The sequence below is a fragment of the Musca autumnalis genome, unplaced genomic scaffold (genome assembly GCF_047663935.1).
Source record: "Musca autumnalis isolate F117 unplaced genomic scaffold, ASM4766393v1 scaffold_2, whole genome shotgun sequence".
NCBI classification, from domain to species: Eukaryota; Metazoa; Arthropoda; class Insecta; order Diptera; family Muscidae; genus Musca; species Musca autumnalis.
In genome coordinates, this window is record NW_027411755.1 from 176,075,624 (window position 1) to 176,097,835 (window position 22,212).

General features: G+C 34.3%; 1 protein-coding gene across 1 annotated transcript in view; it reads left to right on the plus strand.

The window, feature by feature from the left end:
* The first annotated feature begins 1,701 nt into the window (after nt 1-1,701).
* The window catches only part of LOC141394889 (uncharacterized), a 41,374-nt gene continuing 20,863 nt past the window's right edge, over nt 1,702-22,212 (plus strand). Inside the window, exon 1 of the mRNA XM_073970021.1 lies at nt 1,702-1,790. The gene's annotated coding sequence lies outside the window, so the exon portion shown is untranslated. The remainder of the gene's footprint in view (nt 1,791-22,212) is intronic.

The window sequence follows — 22,212 nt, forward strand, 5'->3', positions numbered from 1 at the left end:
ATTGGAACTTCATCTAAGTCTGTTAGAAATTTCACGATGTGCAAAGTATGGACCAATTCGGTTACTCCCGAACATTTTCGAACTTTTGTGGGGAAGGTACCGGAAGGAGTGGACCGATAAAACCCATCTTCGAACTTAAACTAAGTTTGTACAAAGCATTGCCAAAGCCAAATTTTGGACCGAATCGGTTGAGCCGTTCCGGAGTTATCGTGCGCCTCTGTCAGCCAGACAAACCAAAGATAGTAAATGTATCTCTTTGCCGCATGGTAAATATCTGTTTAATGGTGAAAAGGCGCACCTCTATGTATGGCCCAATTTTTTCACTCGTCGTTTACACAATACTGCAGAGACTATCTTATAGGTACTGTGACCAATATTTTTTGATGACAAAAGAGTACACATACAAGGGTTACTACATAAGTTTCTGGCCTAGACAACAATACGAGTTGCCAAGCGCCATTTCACATTTCCACTGGAAAGTTTGACACGTTTTAGCATAAACGTACTCAGTATGGTTTGACGTTTATTTGTGAACATTTTCGTCCAATAATTTTTTACACAACTTTCGACGTGGATTGTCCGGGAAAGAGGGTATCGATCAGCGTACGTAAAAAATACTTTAAATAACATTTCCAATCGTTTCGTTTCGTATTTTCCATAGGAACAATACAAAACGAAACATAACCCACGTTGGCCGAGCTCGCTGTTTAGCTTTGTTTTGTTTACATTCGTGAGTGCGAACAAAACGAAAAGCGAAAAGTACTCAACTCCACAAGAGCAGATAGAAAACGGAATAGTACTAAACACATGTGAATAAATCAAAAACGTTTGGTGGTTGATAAAATTCACTGTGGTATGCTGATGCTAACTAATAGGGTTGTTTAGCAATCACATGTGTGTGTGGCTGAGTGTTTCATTGACAATACGCACGGCAAACGTTTCCCAAAAATACTTTTTGTTTCGGTGGTGAATGAAACAACTCGAACTCAAAGCATAGCCGAAGTTACATTTCAGCAATCGTACGGTTTCCATCTTTTTACATTGAAAAGTTTGTGTTTTTGTTTTGGTTGTGAGAATGAAACGATTAAGAGAAGCTGAAAAGTTTGTGGCTTTGTGTGATTGGTATGGGACTCGTTTTGTTTGCTTCCGTTCATTGGTATCGATGAAATTAAACGTTTGGATGGCGATAGAGTAACATGAAGAACTGGTTTAATGAATTCAATCGTGGTCGACGCTCCCTCTACGACGAAGGTAGTGAAGTTCGTTCATAAACTGCGGTTGTGCCAGAAAACATTGAAGGCGTTTCTAAACTGATAATGTCAGATCGCCATGATAGAATCATCCTTAGACATTTATTCCACCAGTTTACATTAGGTATTGCATGAACACCTGGCCGTAAAAAAAGTTTATTCTCGTTGGATTACGTGTCGATTGGTGCAAAAAAATTTAAAATTTCTCTATTCTTCAAAATAATAATAAAAAAACACCTGTTGGAGGTGTTGCAATGCACGATGGGGCCAATGGCAGGTTTTTGAGGCAAAAAGTCATTTTTTCAAGTCAGTTATTGAAATCAAATAATAACACTTTCTTAACACTTTCAAACCTCCAAAACCAAAAAATTACAATCTGGCAACGACCTACGGCAACATACCAAGCTGTCAAAGATGTCATGATTTTTATTCCGTTTATTTCTAGCATTCAGTCGTAATTAAACAATTTAGGTATTTTTGCGTCAAAACCTGATCTGTTGACATTATATATTTTTTTACAAATGGAAAGTACGGGTAATGGTATGTAAATTAATATTATCATTAAATATGTAAATGTAATATTAGATGTGGTTAGCAATTTGTTGTGTCAGTAAGTGATGTTTTTTGATGTATGTAGTCTGTGGTATCGTCCATGTGTTCTTTGGAGTAGAACTTTCGGTATCAAGGCGTATTATCGTAAATATATATATTTGGTGAAAGGTGACGATATCAGCTAAGAGTTTTTGAAATTAAATTTTGCGTATACTTGCGAATTTTAAATTTTGGATATTTTTAATTTTTGGTTGGAAAACCAGCGAAAACCTAACATGTTTTAGACTAGATGCTAATAGAGGTGTCAAAGACAACTACATGACGGGAGTTAAACAACAAATTAATAACATTTGTGTAAGCCTTAACCAAATAATAAACTTCTGGGCGCAGGAAAATACCAAAGTCGGACGGGGCCGACTATGTGATACCCTATCTTATCAACATAACGTTAAATAGGATGAAAATATATAAGGTGGCTATAGTTAACTCTGAACTGAATATATCAACAACAATTGACCGACTCTACTCTTGGCTGTATTCCTTCAGAAGTACCGAATTTAATACTTCGAAGCTGGCGAATATATATATGAGAGCTATATCCAAATCTGAACCGATTTCAGTATAATTTGGCGAACTTTTTTCTAGTGCAAATTCCGTCATACATTCCAAATTTCATTAAAATTGGAAAGACATAGCGTGATTGGTGGACCAAATACCGAAAATCGGGCAAATATATATATGGGAGCTATATCTAATTCTTAACCGATTTCAATATAACTTGGTAAACTTAAATATAACTTGGTAAACTTAATTCTCCACAAGATTGAGCTTTTTGATATTTTCGTAGGTTTTACCGTTTTTGAGATATAGAAGTTCAAATTCAGACAATGCACTGACTGTATCGGCCCTTTATAAAACAATATCATGAAGGGTGCGCCTTAACTAACTTTTAATGAAAAACGCTTACACAGGGGACGTTTTTGTGAATTCTGAAACAGCAATGTTTATAGATGAGAAAAATCCCAAAACTAGAAAAAATTGCTGTAGGGATTTTTAAATAAATCGCGGTCAAAATTCACATTTTTAGGTGTTTTTTATGTTTTCACGATTTTGCTTGGAAACCGCAAGTCCTATCGGAATGGGACATAAGAAAATTTTGTAGCTGTAAAAATTCTCTACAAGACTGACCCTTAGGTCTTTTCGTAGGTTTATCCATTTTTGAGATATAGGCCCATTTATATAAGACTCGCGGTTTCCAAGCAAACTTGTGAAAACCTAAAGAACCCCTAAAAATGTGAACTTAAATCGCGATTTATTTGAAAATCCCTCCGGCGATTATTTTGATTCTTCATATTTCTCATCTATGAGCATTGTAGTTTCAGAATGTGCAAAAACTTCCCAGGTGTAAGCACCTTCCATTTAAAATTAGTTAAGGCGCACCGTGATCATATTTTAATATTCGAGCACTGTTTTTGTAATTTATACCGGTATTTAATAAAACAAAACAGAAGAAGTTGACATTTACGTATGATCTCTTAAAAACTTTAAAAAACATCAGAAAGGTTGTGACTTCTTACAAGGCAAGTAACTCAAAATTGAAAGGATAAAATTATTTTTTTCGAAATGGAAGTTATAGTACAAGGTTTTCTTTTTTACTTTTACATAAAAATTTATACACATTATTCGCATAAAATGTGCTGAAAATCACATTTTTTATAATACTTTTTTGTAGATGTTTTTTCAAGTCCTAAAAATTGAAGTTGAGTTTTACTAACTTCGCCATCCTTCGCCACTCTCCAAATTTGTTGAAGAATGTTCGAAATAGTGTTAAGTTTACAAAAAAAATTGGTTCCAGCTGCATATATTTGCATTTCCGTGTGTGACATTAAAAATACTGACGGTGCCTCTGGTCGTTTCAGTGAATATGCCGTATTACTGTATTCTCAGTTTCTTCTTTGTTTTGTGTTTTAATTGTTTGTTTTGGTTGTTTTCTTTATATATTTAGACATTTTTGTTTTGGGATCTGCTTATGAGTGTATTTTTTACATTTGTATATTTTTGATATATGTATGATGCTACATATAATATGAAAAACAAGTAAACATGTAAAGTTCGGTAGCACCGAACCATGAAATATTCTGACCTCAAATGGAATAATTTGTTTCCTTTCCTGTTCACGATACCAGTCGGAGACGTTTTTTGACCACTAAGAACTCCAAATAGCAAATTACAACCAATTCGAACCGAAAATGTAGATAAAAACCTAAAAATAACTGAAATAGGGAGGTACTGTAATATGAGGGCTATACCGAAACCTGGACCTAAGACCACAATTTTTGCGCAGACGGTTTTTGGTCATTGAGAACCCCAAATTGCAAATTGCAACCAATTCGGGCCGAAAATGTTGATAAAATATTCAAAATACCTGAAATAGGGAGGTATCGTAATATGAGAGCTATACCGAAACCTGGACCTATGACCACAATTTTTGGCGCAGAAGTTTTTTGACCATTGGGAACCCCAAAGTACAGCCAATTAAGGCCGAAAATGTAGATAAAAGCTGCAAAATACCTGAAATCGGGTGGTACTGCTACATGGGGGCTATAGGAAACAAGTAAAAAAGTGTCAGTCGGCTTTGCCGACAGATATATACCCTCAGCCAATGTGAAGTGAAACTTTCTCCTACGGACAGATGGAATGTATTAAGGTCTCTTCAGAATTTTGTGGCTCTTTTCGGACATTTGGACTTGCCATCAAAAATGTGGATTAGGAATTATCTGCACCAAGACACAAATGTTGAACCTTTGTGGGGGAGGTACCCTTAGGGAGGATTTTATCAGAAATTGTGTGTGAGAGGTACCAGAAGGAGTAGACAAATATAGTACATATTTGAACCTGATCTATATCTGGTAGATATATTAGGATGTACAAAGTATGGATTACATCGGTCACTCCCTTCAGAGTTATCGTGCGCACCATTTTTCCGAACTTTTTTGAACTTTTGTGGGGGAAGTACCTGAAGGAGTAGACCGATATGGCTTATCTTCGAATTTAAATTATGTTTGGACAAAATATTACGAAGGCCAAATTTTGGACGGAACCGGCAGATCCGTTCTAGAGTTATCCTCCGCTGCAACCACTACACATGGTGTCATAGGGGCTTTTTGCAACTTTCCGGCCATTTTCTCAGGAAGTATGGACTTACCCCTGATGAAACTTGTACCGTCGTATGGGGGGAAGTGAGTACAAGTTGTTGCAATGAAAATCAAAGCGATTCGCGAGCAGGTCCTAAACTGAACATATCCGAAATTTTGTGTGGGAGGTACCCGAAGGAGTGGGCCGACTGAGTCCATATTGGAACCTCATCTAAGTCTGGTAGAAAATTCACGATGTGCAAAGTATGGACCAAATTGGTTACGCCCTTCAAGAGTTATCATGCCCACAAATTTTCCGAACATTTTGGAACTTTTGTGGGGAGGTACCGGAAGGAGTGGACCGATATTGCTCATCTTCGAACTTAAACTAAGTTTGTACAAAATATTACGAAAGCCAAAATTTGAACGGAATCGGTTCATCCGTTCGAGAGTTATCGTGCGCACCAGCCAGACAGACGGACAGACAGACAGACAGACAGACGGACGGACATTGCTAAATCAACTCCAAATTGTCTGAAACACATTTCGTCCAAACATACTTGGGGTCTAAAACCATTATTTCGATGAGGCACATTTTGCCCGTATGAAAGTCTATATACCCTTTCTAGCCTAAAAGCTGAGGGTATAAAAATGGACGTGTATTGATGATTTTTTGGCTAATGTCTTTTTTACTTATATTTAGCATATACAGAAAAAATCTGATTGATCCGACGATTATAAATATTTTTGTCGCACCTTCCCATACAAGTGGGACCACTGTGCAATGGTATGTATGTAGAAGTGTTGCCCTCGTAAACATTGATGAAAAGTAACAGACCAAAAAGAGGACGGTCATTATACCCTCAGCATTTATGCTATATACACTTTCATACGGGCAAAATGTGCCTCATCGAAGTAATGGCTTTAGACCCCAAGTATGTTTGGACGAAATGTGTTTCAGACAATTTGGAGTTGATTTAGTCATGTCCGTCCGTCGGTGTGCCTGTCTGTCTGGCTGGAGCGCACGATAACTCTCGAACGGATCAACCGATTCGGTCCAAAATTTGGCTTTCGTAATATTTTGTCCAAACTTAGTTTTAGTTCGAAGATGGGTTATGTCGGTCCACTCCTTCCGGTACCTCCTCCACAAAAGTTCGAAAATGTTTGGAAAATTTGTGCGCACGATAACTCTTGAAGGGAGTAACCGATTTGATCCATACTTTGCACATCGTGATGAGTTTCCAATATGGACTCAATCGGTCCACTCCTTCGGGTACCTCCCACACGAAATTTCGGAAAAGTTCAGTTTAGGACCTGCTTTCGGATCGGTTTGATCTTTGTTGCAGCAACTTGTATTCACTGTCCCCCATACGACGGTACAAGTTTCATCAGGGGCAAGTCCATACTTCCTGAGAAAATAGCCTGAAGGTTACAGAAAACCTCTATGACACCGTGTATAGTGGTTGGAATGAAATATTACTCTTCAAACGCACAACATTTTTAAAACCCCCTAAATACATACGTTTTTTAGGAATTTTTTTTTTTTTTTTTCAATATACACAGGCTGTGGGTATATCTCTGTAGGCAAAGCCGACTTATACTTTTTTACTTGTTCTGTAATACATTATCACAAAAAATTCAACAAGTTTTAATGCTTCAATTCTTAAAAGCCTTTCTTCCAAAATTTTAAAGCCCACAGAAAAATTAGTAATTTTAAATCACTTATTCCATTTAAACCAAGATAATTGGTCTGCTCCCGTACTGCAGGAATCCACAAATTTTTACTATTTTTTCAAAATTATAAAGGAAAACGGAACGAACATTATATATTGTTTAATTTCTGTCTAGGATTATCTGGTTTCATTGGATTACCTATGTATTCACATGTATTTGTAAAACAAATCAAAAATAGAGGACATAGAGTACGTGCAATGAAAATAGAGGACAAATGAGGCGCTCAGCGCCAAAACGGCCTAACTCACATAGAAATGGTTCTGAGAAAAACGAAGTTGAAAGAAAACAAGTTTTTAAAATATTTTTATAATTTTTTTATTAATCATAAATACATATTAGTTGTAATATTTGTTTTAGGTTAATCATTAAGTATGGCTTAGGCCGTTTTGGCATCCATTTAAAAAAAAAATATATTGATAGGAACTGAGGGTTAGGCCATTTTGTCTCCATTTATTAAAACAAAAGTTATGCAGATGAATAATAAAAATAACTGTGAGCGTTTTAATTGATACATATTAATAAAAATTATTGGTTTTCTTCCTGGGTATCTTCATCTTCGGCTCTCGAATTTGTTTTTAAATTATTATCAAATGCATGATTTACCCTTTGAGTTTCTGTAAATCCTTAAACTTTGCAGCTTTAATGAATCTTCCTCCCGGATAAAGCGGTTCCAATTCAAAATTTAAGTACTTGCTCGAGTTCCTTTTTGAAATATTAACTTCTTGAAATAAAACATTTATGTTATTTGAATATTTGTATTGAATTATAAATGGCTTCGCATTTTGGAATCGAAGCACTGAATCTTAAGCCATTCAATATTTGAAGTCTTGTCTTCGGAGATTTTTCTGTTTGATACTAGTTTCTCAATTGAGGATATGCTTTTTATTTAATTTGTCGTCATCTTTACCAAGTGACATGGTTCCCTTTTTGCGGTGAGGATTACACGATTCCAAATCATCAGGCGAAAAGTGCCTTATAATATTTTTTTTTCTTTTTCAATGAGACCAAAATCTTGATCGCATGTTAGGCATGAATGGCCAGACACTAAAAATTTATCCGTTCCATCCGTTCCACACAGAAGGCCGAATTATTGACCATGTATGTGCAAATAGTGTTCATTCTTATGTTACGGTTTTGGCCACCACATTGATCGCGATACATTATTAACTTTTTACATTCTACATTGACGCCAGGGCGTAAGTCAACTTTATTACATAACCTTTGGTTTTTACTTACATATTCTTCTCGAAAATTTATGTTTATATTATTTTTCAAATATACTCCTGACTAAAACGTAACATGGGTTTTTGGCCTAACCCACACGCATTTTTTTATTTCCAGTATTCGATTTTGCCTATGTGGCTTAGGCCATTTTGGCGTCCACATTTTTTCAAACTTTCAGTAAAGGAAAAACAGTTTACGGCATGTAGAATAACATAGGTTTAACCTATGCAATTTGGGATTTTTTAGTATATATTACAAAAGGTTCCGGTTCGTCCAGCATAGTCAGTTTGATTTTTTGAAAATGTGGGTTAGGCTGTTTTGGCGCTGAGCGCCTCAAATAGAGTACGTTAAAAAAATAAAGTACGAACACCTAAAATAGAGTACTGTACTCTTTAATAGAGTACGGTTGGTCACCGTACTTATAGGCAATAGGGATCAGACTTATGCGCCTATAATTTGAGAACATATGTAGTATTAGCTATTTTCTATTATCAGCGTGTCGACTATGGTCTTGAAAATGATAAACCATCAACTCATGCGTCCATCATCGTTGGTATTGCTATAGCAACAGTATGGAAAATAACTATTTTATAACCTTAGAACGCTATAGGTATCTGTTACCAGATTACTTTGGTCAATCTCTACAGGAGTTTGTGCCTGTACCAAAACCATAACATTGAGACATCAAAAACCTTTGGTAGATTATTGAGTCTTCATTTTTTTCAGTACCTGCCGATTTTTCACATTCACGCTATTCCACTTTTCTCTCTGTCTATCTGTCAACACAAAATATGTAAAGAATTAAATACATTCTCCGTAAAATCTCGGTACAAGAAAACTGTTGTTGCCTATAATTATCATTGTGATTTTCAACAAAAATAGTTTAGAGCCTATCAGACTAGACAATCATTAAGATATCTTTTTTTGCTGAAAGAGTATCTTTGTTCCTGTCACCAATGCAGCTTCCTTTCTTTAACAAAAAAACCTTTTGTTATTATGTTACATTTACATAGTTGACCACCGGTTCGATGTTCGACGACTTTGTTTATCAGTCGCTGTTAAAGTCAAGGTTAAGGTTCAACATATTTTTGTTGTTTTGTTTTTTTTTTGTTATTAAAATTTCACTACAATCTGTTTTATTGTTGTTATAGTTGCCGGTTTTGTTTATCAACTCAGAGTTGTTGGTGATGGCTTTTGTTTTCGTTTGCTTCGTTGTTTTACGAGATAAACAAGTTAAGGAGGAGGAATTTTACATTAAATGGATGTTATTATCGTTGTTGTTGAATGTACAAGGAGTAGAATATCTTAAAAAAAAGAATGTCGAATACTAGAACATTCGATTTTGCAAGTTCATTATACATATTCACTAAATATGATTACAAAACAATTTTTTGTTCAAGTTAATTTGGTTTCAGGTGAAATAAAACGCAACAAAGAACAATATTTCCACATCCATTGATGAAAATCTACTATTGGTGACTCACAGTGGTTCAGAATCGGTCAAAATTCTGTATATAGAGAATTTTATATAGAGTAGCACAATCAGCTTTCTGGTGAATCGAAAAGATCAAATTCGTTCCAGTAGTTGCAGAGTAATTAATTCAAGGTCAAAATTTAACTTTTGAGTGTTTTTTTATATTTTGCATCAAATATGAGTGTTTTTGTGTTTTGTGTGTTTTCTTATCTATTAACAAGTAAAAAAGTATCAGTCGGCAAAGTCGACAGAGATATACCCTCAGCCTGTGTGAATTGAAACTTTCATCTACGGACAGATCGAATGTATTTAGGGTCGTTTCAAAATTGTGTAGCCCTATTTGAAGATTTGACGACAAAAATGTGGATTAGGATTAAAGTTCAGAAGCATTGCGGAGGAGGTAATTGAAGGAATATTTTGGGAGTCATATATTTTCGATAGATATCGCTCCCACTAGTCATTTCAGTGTGTAACTTTTGGACCAGTATGACAGGAAGCATGAACTTGTCCACGGAAAACATAACATTGCTTTAAACAGGTCCACAACGAACAACATCGGTATACATTTCCAAAGGATCTTCGAATAGACCCTAAACTGCACTTAGACTCAAATGCTGATCTATTGTGGTGGAGGCACTAAGGAGAGGACCGATATGGACCATTTTAGAAGTTAAACTAAATTTGGACAAAATATTTGGAGATCCAAAGTTTGGACCAAACCGTTCAAGAGATATCGTGCATATAATTTTAGTGACATTTTTTTAATATTGAGCGAACTGAAATTAAGTTTGCACAAAATATGACGAAGGCCAAATTTTGGACCAAATCGGTTGATCACTTCGAGAGTTATCGTGCTCTTCAGCCACCACATATGGTGCCATAGGGAGTTTTTTACACCTTCCGGGCTGTATTCTCAAGAAGTATGAACTTGCCCCTGAAAAAACTTTTACCGTCGTAATTGAGGCAGCGAATGCAAGTTGCTTCAGCAGAAATCAAAGTGATTAGTGTTTGTGTGGGAGATACCCGAAGGAGTGGGCAAATATAGTCCATATTCGAACCTGATCTATATCTGGTAGATATATTAGGATGTGCAAAGTATAGATTACACCAGTCACTCCCTTCAAGAGTTATCATGCGCACATTTTTTCCGAAAATTTTTGAACTTTTGTGGGGGAGGTACCTGAAGGAGTGGACCGATATGGCTTATCTTCAAACTTAAACTAAGTTTGGACAAAATATTACGAATGACAAATTTTGGACCTAATCGGCAGATACGTTCGAGATTTATCTTGCGCTCCCACCACTACACATGGTGTCATAGGATTTTTTTGTAACTTTCAGACTATTTTCTCAGGAAGTATGGACTTGCCCCTGATGAAACTTGTACCGTCGTATGGGAGGCAGTAAATACCAGCTGTTACAACAAAAATCAAAGCGATTAGAGAGCAGGTCCTAAACTGATCTTTTCCAAAATTTTGTGTGTGAGGTACCCGAAGGAGTTGACCGATTGAGTCCATATTGAAACCTCATCTAAGTCAGGTAGAAATTTCACGATGTGCAAAGTATGAACCAAATCAGTTACTCTATTCAAGAGTTATCGTGCGCAAAATTTTCCGAAAATTTTTGATTTTTTATGGCGGAGGTACCGCATATTACCCATCTTCAAACAAAAAGTAAGTTTGGACAAATTATTACGAAAGCTAAATTTTGGAGCGAATCGGTTGATCTGTTCGAGAGTTATCATGCGCTCCACTCAGCCAGGCAGTCAAATGGACGGACATTGCTAAATCAACTCCAAATTGTCTGAAACGGTTTTCGTCCAAACATACTTGGGGTCTTAAACCATTATTTCGATGAGGCTAATTTTGCCATTATGAAAGTGTATATACCCTCGTTAGCATAAATGCTGAGGGTATAAAAATGGGTCCATGGTGCATGTTTTTATATAGCCCCCATAAAATGGTATCTCTGATTTGTTCTATGACAATCGAATTATAATTGGAAATTTAACGTCTTTTATATAAGTCTTCTGTCAGAAGATCTACTGGTCTTCTCACAAACGTCTACTGATCTCCTTGATCTTCTGATCTTGTCTTTTGTTAGATGTCATCCTTGTCTTTTATTAAAGGACCTATTGGACTCCTATGAAGGTGGTCGCTATGGGAAATCTTACTGATTACACCATAACATAAAATGGAAGTCAATGTCTGGGGGTAGAAAATTCATGTTGGGAATGAAAACCCATATTGAATATATTAAGAATTCCAAAGGACCCATAGAAGAAGTTTCTGAGTTATGACTAGACATCGGATTTTAGCATGTTTTTTATTTCTTATCCGATTGGACTCAAATTTTTGATCTAGGCGTTTTGAGGGTCAATTTTTCGATATTTGGGGTCATATCAAAAATATGCAAAATATATGCAAAAATATGCTAAATTTGCAAGTGTTTTTTTGACAAAAATCGTCAATTAAATTTGGAAAATCATCAAAAAAGCATTCTAAATTAAGTTTTTTGACGTTTAACATAGTTTTTTGCAGATTATTATGTTATTGAGACTCTCCAGATATTCCGCCACAGCAATAAATCTAGACTAACAAGACTTAAATCCGTTTTCACAAGGTGACAAAATGTCAAATAACCCAGCATTCCTATTACAACATAATTTGCTTCCTATACAAATGTAGATAGATAATGGACAAATTTCAAAAACTCAATCAGAAATGTCATAATCAACATTTCCAAATATGATGATAGTTTCTAATCGGCTAAAATTGTCTAGCAGAAAAACAAAAGAGCTAGAGTTAGTCATCGCTATTTTTGTTTAGATAAAAGCGCAATTTTTTCTAGTTTTTGGAAAAAGGGTTCGTTTTTTAGCGCAAAATGGGAAAAAGTACTAAAGTACCATTTACGATTCCAGGTTCTGGAATATAACTATAATTAGAAGTATACTTTTTGAATATCCACATATTTGATTTGAATATATTTTATAGTGTTTAGTCCTATATTTGTTGTCAAAAAGCTTCTTTGGAAAAACGCTCTAACTGCCGCTTTAATATTGATGACATGGTTTTAGTTTAATGCACTAAAAATACATCATTTTATATGTATATTGTAAGCATACAACCGCTTAATGCAGAATTGGGAAATGTTCACTCCTCGGCGAAAAGTAATGCATTATTTTTAGATTCACTTTTGGCAGTTTTGTTGAGATGTGTATTATTTTATTGTTGTAAAATAATTTCAGCTTAATCTCGGGTTTTGTTGTTTTTAAATTTTAAAAACAACAAGTTTTATTTAAAGTGGGTTGTAGTTAAAATTGATGTGAAGAACTCCAAATGATTAGTGCAAAATGACATCACTCAGAAAAACCACACAATAGCGTGGTAGTGGTAAAATAAGTCAAACCCTTATCTTTAACATGGCAAAACCACTCACATATTTCTGCTAGAAAAGCATTTGGAATGCTAAAAAAAATATAGTTCTTTCATTCCTGCTACAGGAAAACAATTTTGATAACACTGTCGAAAAGAAATTATACAATTAATTAACTTATACCTGACCGTGTACTCGATAATTTGAACTAATTATTACAAATGTCTCGAATTTTGATAGTTTTTTAATGGAGGAGTTGCTGTAAAAATTTTTTCAGCAACATTTAGAAAAAATTATCGAGTACAAGGATATAACACCTTTTATAACACATTAGTCTTGTTGTCTAGGATATAAATAAATATATTAAGAAAAATATTCGCCGCAATATTGTCATTAAAATTTCCAAAGGCACTATACACCTAAAAGGCAAAGATTTCAAGGAATCTTAATTTTCAAAAAAAAAAAAAAATGAAATTTCACACCTGTCCCGTGTTTTGCTTACATCCTGATGTAAACTTTAAAAACGTCATATTTCTAGCTCTACTTTCACAATCTGATTGGCGTTTTCTGTAATTTGGGAAAATTGAGTCTTGTTGCATGGTAAATTGGTAAAAAGTAAGGAAAGAAACAAATACGGGCAATGCCAAAAAAAATGTCCGGATTGTCGTATATTTAACACTTAGAGCACGTAGAGTATTATATAACTACCACGAGTTATTTAATCATATAAAATAATTTATTTTCTTTACTATTCGTTAATCCGGACAATTTGATAATTCGGACACCGCCGAAACCTGTGGTGTAGGGATTATCGAGATTATACTGTATATATGGTGCAATATCCAAATCTGAATCGATTCTTACCAAAATAAACAGTGATCGCCCTAGGGCCAAAAAAAATTTTTGATGCGAATTGGTCTATAATATGACCTGTACTTTGTTTTCAAAAAGACCTGGATAAGTGCGAATCTACACGCAGAGAAAAAATATGATTCATGCCACCATATTATGAAAGAAAAATATATATTATAGATATATGGTAACCTCTATCATATTCTAATAATACAATTTTTGAAATATTTTAAAATGGTGTGGTTGCCTCTAAAAGGTAGTATTTTTATTGGAATTATACTGTACCTTTGTGATTAATTGTCCATTAAAAGATTTTTCAATATGTTTTAAATAAAAGTTTTATTTATTGAAGAACAATTTGGATATAATAGAATAAATAAGTATAATATAGAATACACTTATACTTTAAAATATTAACAAACACTATGGAGTTCCCACTGTTGTCTCCCCGTTTGGTCCATACTTATACCGAAGATATGTTTATGTTGGAGAACAATGTGAAACAACAACAGATGTTTATGTTATACATACATTCTTTTTCTAGTTATTTCGAGCACTTGCATACGATTCCTATTACTTATTAATGACAAAATGAAATAATGCACAAAATTGGCACGAAACATTCGGAGATTCTTTTTATTTAAGAAGTGAAAGAAAATGAAACACAACTCAGGCACTGATATCTTTTCGTCACTTTTTGATTTTTCTTTCTACACATTTTCATATCTTTACACAAATAAATTAAAGTCATTAATCTCGTCAACAAATACTCGAACTATTTCATTTTTTGTTTGCAATCTGTTATTACTAATTTTACACCATTCTTTTAAAATTTAATTAAATGGAAATTAAACAAAATTTACAAACTTTTTGCTCAGCGGTAGAACAATTAATGAGAGAACATTTGTTTTTGGCAGTGAACAGCTGATGTGCGTGCGTCGGCAAGTTTCCTAGTTTTTGACAATTTATATGTCAAACTGAGAAAGTTAAGCAGATTCTGATTGGATTGACCATCAGATAATTATGAAAATATTACCATATATCAAGATTGTTGTTTTATATGGTGAACAGAATCAAAATTGGCAATATACATTATCGCCTTTAAAATAATATGTGCGCCACAAAAATTATTTGGTGCCAGCCAAAATAAAATTTTCCCACTACCAGTTAAAAAAATATTTTTTCTCTGCGTGTATGCAGATAATCAAAAGGAACTGTGGGTCCATTTTGTTTCCTTTTGCATGTTGTAAACTCATTCACTAAGACATAATACCCTTAGGGTATTAAAATATAGTTATCAGTGCAATCATGAATAAAAATTCCGTGCAATTCCGGTGGGTGCCACCGTGGTGCAATGGTATGCACACCCGCCTTGCACGCTAAAGGTCGTGGGTTCGATTCCCCGGCCAGTCAACATCAAACACTTTTCAACGGTGGCAAAATACCCCTTAGTAATGTTGGCGACATTTTCTGAGTATTTCAGCCTTGTACAACTTCTCTACAAGTGGTGTCTTAGACACGCCGTTCGGACTCGGCGATAAACAGTAGGTCCCATATCATTGATCTAATATGAATCGGGGTGCACTCATTGATATGAGAGAAGTCTCCCCTGTCCCGCCTGGGATGTTTGTGAAACAATTATCTATATATATAAAAATGGTGTAAAAAATGTATAGTAATTCATAAAATGAGAACGGCCAGGCCGATTTCTGTAAAATTTTTTGTCAGTTATTCGCATTTTCGAGGAGAAGGTCTTTACGGAAGAAAATTTTGGAAAATCCCTCTGGAAAAGTCGGAAAATTGGAAAAATCGAAAATTGAGTTTTTGTATGAAATCTTATTCCTTAATAGCGAGACGAAGTTCGCCGGGTCCGCTAGTATTATATAATTTGTTTCCTTTCCCAAAATTCACAATTTTTTTTCCATATTTATACCCAAAAAGGGAATATTTTTGTCGATTCGACTAGAATATGCCATCATGAAGCGAATCTAGTAGCTTTCAACTTTTAACAAATATTGATTTTAAAAGAGTTTCACTTTCTAAAATTATTTTCCGTGCGGAAAATTCGGAGGGAAATATTCATGATTGCCCTGTATATGTTTTTATATGTTATATGTTTTTAGTAAAATATGAAAGATTTTATGTAATGTTCACTGTTGTCTTAGTCTTAATTTCTAGCTCATTTGTTATTCTGTCAGACAATTTGGCCGAGCAGAAACTATCAACATATTTGGATACGTTCATTTTGACATTTCTGATTGAGTTTTTGAACAAATTTGTATTAGAAAGCAACTTATGTTGTAATAAGAAGGTTGGGTTATAGGAAATTTTCTAAAACCATGTTTATATTATAGCCTTCTGTAGGGTTAACCTTCTTTATGAGGATTTGTTTGACGTATATGTAATGAAATTGACATTTAAAACCCAGTGGGTTTGTTAAATCCGGTTATATATAAACGTACTATAAGTCTTTTAGTCCAGATTTATTGCTGTGGCGGAATAATAATTAATAACTTAACAAGTAAGAAAAGTCTATAGTCGCACGGAGCCGACCATGGGATACCCTATACCACTTTCCCTGGACAATCGCTCTCCACGGAACTTCTTTTCAATGATTGTGAACATGTAATTATCAAATATCACAGATGTAATATATAATACTTTTGACCAAAACCAAAAAGTTATCTAGCATGACAAAAACATTTTTGTAGCAGGAAAGGAAAATTTAGTTCACACAAACTGAAATGTAATGAAACCCACTTATGTAGCACTACTACTTCCGTTGTTTAACGGCTACGTTATTGAAATTTTTACCAATTTCACACAAAAGTTTCAGTCCATTTAGCCCGCTAAGTATTCTCTGATCTTCACGTTGGTTTGTACGCTTCTTCTTCATCAGAAACTCAAACTTTGTTCAAAATTTTGCGGGTTATCATTTTGACGTACAGAGCCGCTACAAAATTGGTTAAAATTTTGTTTTTGGTCAATTTCATCCCCTGAACATTTCACGATCATCACCAAAAACTAATGATTTCTATTCTGGCCCGAACCCAACCTCCTTAAAAAATTCGTTACAATCGGTGCATAATTGCGGCCTTAAGTTTGTTTACAATTTTTAATGGACGCACACACATCGTTAAATCGCTTTATCTCGGCGAGATATGAATTTTGGCATACCAAATATGGGGTCTAGGACGAATATCTCGCGTTGTTACATAAACTTTTGGAGAGACAATATGTAGCATGAGATAAAAATGTGGTTCTCTACACAGAACCCATTATATATTAGCAGTAGGCCCGTAATCTAGCAAACACTTTATTGCAATTTACATCAGAGGATAGGTCAGTAGTTTTTTCCCATATGTAGGCTACTTTGCGAAATATATACATATATGTCCTCAAGGAATTAAAATATCGACCAAAAATAAAATTTTTATATTTTTCATACAAAAGTAATGGTCCATTTCACCCGCTAAAGAATATCAGATCATCATTCAAAATTGTAAGCATCTTTTTCCACCTATACTCTTACCTGGTGCAAAATTTTGTGACTATTGATGTATAATTGCGACTTCTAGCGAGTTTATTATTACACTACAAACAAATAAAGGAATATATTAGGCTGTAACTCTGTTATCTGATCATGCACACCAATATAATTGGCATCAATTGAAAGGTCAAGCGTTCCACTTTCAAGTATATCTCACTTGTCCGAAATGTCACTTCCAGGAATTAAGATATAAGCTGCATATTTAAAATTTTCACAAATTTCACACAAAAGTTTTGGTCAATTTAACCCTCTAAATATTATCCTATCGTTGTCTCAAATTGCAAGCTTCTCCTTTGTGATATACTCTTACCTTATTTAAAATTACGCGTTGATCGGACTATTATTGAGACCTACAGAGCCGCTAGAAAATTGGATAAATATTATGTTTTTGGTCCATTTCACCCGCTTAATATTTCACGATCATCACCAATAAGAATAGGGATCTATTCTGATCTGAACCCGACCTCCATACAAAATTTCGTGATGATCGGTCCATAATTGCGGCCTGGAGCGTGTTTACAATTTATAATGGACAGACGGACGGACACACATCTCAAAATCGCTTTATCTCGTCGAGATATGAAGATTGGTATACCACATTGGAGGTCTCCGACTAATATTTCGCGGTGTTACATGAATTTTTACCAAAACAAACTTATAATACCCTTTTCCACATTGTGGTATAGGGTATAATAATCTGCTAAGAAATCGACGTTTAACGACAATAAACTTAATTTAGAACACTTTTTGATTACTTTCCAAATTTAATTTGACGATTTTCGTCAAAAAAATTAGTTGCATATTTTGCATATTTTTTGCATATTGTTTGCATATTTTGTGCATATGCAAATAAAAAATATGAGCCTGTCATTGCATTCAGTTTTCTTCAAAACGAATTTTGGTCCAATCAGAATATTCGTATCTTTATTAATAAAAAATATGCAAATATGCAAAATCCGATGTCTAGTTATGACGTAAAGATTGCTTTATTGACCCCCAATAATGCTTGAATAAGTAGCTTTATATCTTTGTTTGGCGATATTGTTTCATAATTTTGAGATGAAATGTTTTCAAATAAACTGAATGAAGAATCCTTTAGTAGATTATTTTGTTCTTTTAGCTCAGTTCCTTCCAAGTCCTTTTTGTTCTTGAATTGAAAAATAAACACAAGATCAGATTTTCTACATGAAAAAAATCTACAGAAATGTTCTTCCGAAAATGTTGGTAAGGACATCGATTTTAAGAGGTTATGTCCACTTACAAAATTGATAAAATCGAACATTTTTTTATTTGTTTATTTTAACTAACAGGTAGAATATGCTATGTTGCAAATTACGAGTCGATCGGACAAAAATTAGCTGAGATATGAGCGTTAGGAAGAGAAAGTTTATTCTGATTTTTATGTAACATGGAAGTTTGAAACGCGGTTTTCTCAAAATGACATTTTGCAATGCAGTGTCCAATGTAGCTCGAAAACGGATGATCCGATCTTCATATGTTTTTGTGGGATTATTATTCATATAAAATGTTTGTAGTTAAGCGAGAGACTTTAAAAAATATGGCGTAAAAACTATCCATTTTTTAGTTAAAATCGAAATGTTGATATTGACAGTTTACAATTTTTTTGAAAAATGAATATTTTTTAAGTCCGTTTCGCTTATGTACAAGTTTATTAAGTTCTTCATAATCCCACAAAAATATATGCTGATCAGTTTATTCGTTTTCGAGCTACAATGGGCACCGCAAAACGCTTTAATAAAAACAGGGTTTCGTAGACGGCCATTTGCACAAAGCTTTTTAATATTTTTCAACAAATTTTCAGTAAGTAGATTAAGTTATGCTCTTTCAGATAAAGGAAAAATCTATCACAAAAGTCTCGCAGTTTTTAGGAAAAAATTATGAAAAAGGGTTTTATTGGGCTTTTTAACTGGGAATCTCTCTCTTAAGGCTCTCGAAGAATTCTAAACTGTTGGCTTATATCCATTTTTAAACCTGGTCATTGCTTATAATGTTTACTGCATGTAGTCCTTATGATTTGTATTGTCCCTTTATTTTCACGAAGGCTTGTGCCAGACTATGAACATTTTCATGAAAATGTTTTGAGCTTATGGGTAAGAAGGGAGAAAGCTAGAGAAAGCCTCTCTCTCTCTCCTAAAAGTTAAAAAATGTTCATGTTATATTTTCAACGTATGTCGCAAGAGTTATTTTCTCACAAAGAAAAGTTCCTCCCAGAATATTCTCGTGCTTGTACTTTGTTGCTATTTTCCAATGTAAGATTCAGTAGAAACAATATAGATATGAATTTTACTTCATATTTATGTTCTGTAGTTACCCCCCATACCATTGCTATCGAAAACGATATCGTTTTCGAATGTTTCTCGAGAGTTTTGCGGATATTTTGTTCGAGAACGACACACGAGAATGAATTAAAAACGATTCACTCGTCGCTCAGTTTGTGGCAGGAAATCCTTCGATTTCGAATATCGTTAATAATATTATTAGCGAATGATTGACGATAGTTTTACGATAGTGGCGAAAAACATTTTTTGTGGAGTTTCTTGATGTTTCTGTTATGTACCTTTTCCGTTTTTATTTCTTTATGTTTGCGACGCGATATTTAACTGTTGATAAACATTGTTGTCTTGTGTTTGGCAACCTACCCATATGTTGTCTTTATCAACACTTATTGTCTATATTATACGTAGCATTTATATCGAAATTATTTGAAAAAAGCAAATGGGAATTTTTTACAAACAACGTAAATTTTTTTTTGAAACAAAAAAATTTTCAAAGTAAAAAATGTTTCTCGAAACAATTTTTCTTGTGAAGAAAAAACATTCGCCAAATGTTCGAAAACGATATCGTTTTTAAACTTTTGACGAACAAAAGAACAACGTGCTTGTGTACACCCGAAAAACAATTGCCAATTCTTCGAATGTGATATCGTTTTCGAAAGTTGTGTCGAACATTCGAATAATATCCGCAATTGGTATGAGGGGTAAGTATTATATTTGAAAGGATGTCTTTTCTAAATAATATGTTCGGAAAACCCAATAGATGAGCCTATATGGGCTCAAATATTCGAAAAAGCTAAAAATTTTTTCATATTTTATTAATGTTTAGCGGCATAGGAATTTACACTCGGAGTCGACCCGGAGTCGGAGCCGGAGTCGTAAAAAAATTGGTCTGGAGTCGGAGTCGACCCAAAAATACCTCGACTCCGAAACCTGAAATATGTAGGTATAGGTCAAGGTCTTCATATAGCTCCCATAGAACGGTACCTCCCGATTTTCGATATTTTGAAGATTGTGGACTCAATATCACACCAAATTGCCAGAAATTTCTTATTTAGTCTTGGTTGGGAGTATAAAACTTTCCGCCTGAAGTTCGTCGATAGGTCCACGTCTTAATAGAGAATCCATAGAACGGTACCTTCCGATTTTCGGTATTTTGAAGGTTGTGTCTTCAATATCCCACCGAAATGACTGAAATTTAGTATTTAGTCTTCGTTAGGGGTATTAAACTTTCCATCTGAAATTTGTCAGCAAAGTTCCACTAGTTGATACAGCCCACATAGAACGGAACCTCCCGATTTTCGGTATTTTGAAGGTTTCAGCCATATTATCTTACCAAAATGGCTGAACGTGGTACTTGGTCTTCATTTGGGCTACAAAATTTCCCCCAGGAATTTATTAGTATAGGATTACGTTTTTGGCTTGACACCTATATAACATTACCTCCCGATTTTCGTTTAGTCTTCTATTGGGCTTTTAGTCTTTTTTTGGGCTACAAAACTTTTCCTTAGAAATTTGTCAGTATTTGTCCACGTTTTGATATTGCCCCACAGAATGTTGCCGACCGATTTTCGGTACTATGAGCGTTTTCGAAGTTTTAGCCACATTTTCCCACCGAAATTACTGAAATTTAGTATTGTTGGGAGACAAATTATTTTCTAGTTTTAAGTGCATTTACAAATAAAACAGGATTTTATTTTAATTTTTAACCCGAATAGGCTATAATTTGGCATTTGGGGTTCCCAATGGTACTGAAACTTTCCCACCAAAAATTGGAGACATAGGTCCAGGTTTTGGTATAGCCCCCAACAACCTAAATATTGATAATATATTTCAGTACATAAAGCAAAATAACATAACTATTTACAAAATTGTTCAACTCTTCCGAATTTATATTGTATATATATATATATATATATATATATATATATAGCTGATGGCCATAATAGCTAATGCTTTTTTACTGCATATAATACTTTTATATTTACTATAAGTTTATAATAATAATAAAATAAATAAAGCACTGAAACTTAATTTTTTTTAATTATCTTTTAATTTTAACTTTTTAGTAAATAATTTTTTGACCACTGAAATTACAGTCAATTTAGGTCGAAAATGTAGATAAAAACTTTAAATTGACTGGGGGCTACACCAAAATCTGACCAATGTCCACAATTTTTTGTGGGGAAGTTTCTGTACAATTGGGAACTCAAAATGGCAAGTTACAGTCAATTCGGACTAAAAATGAAAACAAAATCCTCAAAACACCTTAAATCGTGTGGTACCGCTATATGGGGGCTATAGGAAACAGTGGACCCATATTGGTTTTGGTTTCATATTCGTGTATTGTCATCCAAATCTGAAAAGTGTGCAAAGTTCGATTGGTCAACTGCGACTGGGTTACAAATGATTTACTATATTTGAATTACATCGGGTGGTACCCCTATATGGGGACTAAACTAAACCTTGACCTATGTATGTCCACAATTTTCAGTGGGGAAATTCCTGGACGATTGGGAACTCCAAATGTCAAGTTAGACGTAATTCGGGCAAAAATAAAGACAAAATTCTCAAATTACCTGAAATGGGGTGGTACCGTTATATGGGGCGGTAGGAACAAATGGACTAATATTGGTTTTTATTTCATATTCATGTATTGTAATCCAAATCTCAAAAGTGTGCAAAGTTTTAGTTCGATTGGTGAACTGCAACTGTGTTAAAAATTAATTACCAGATCTGAACCAAACGGACATCAAAGCAAGCTAAATAAAAC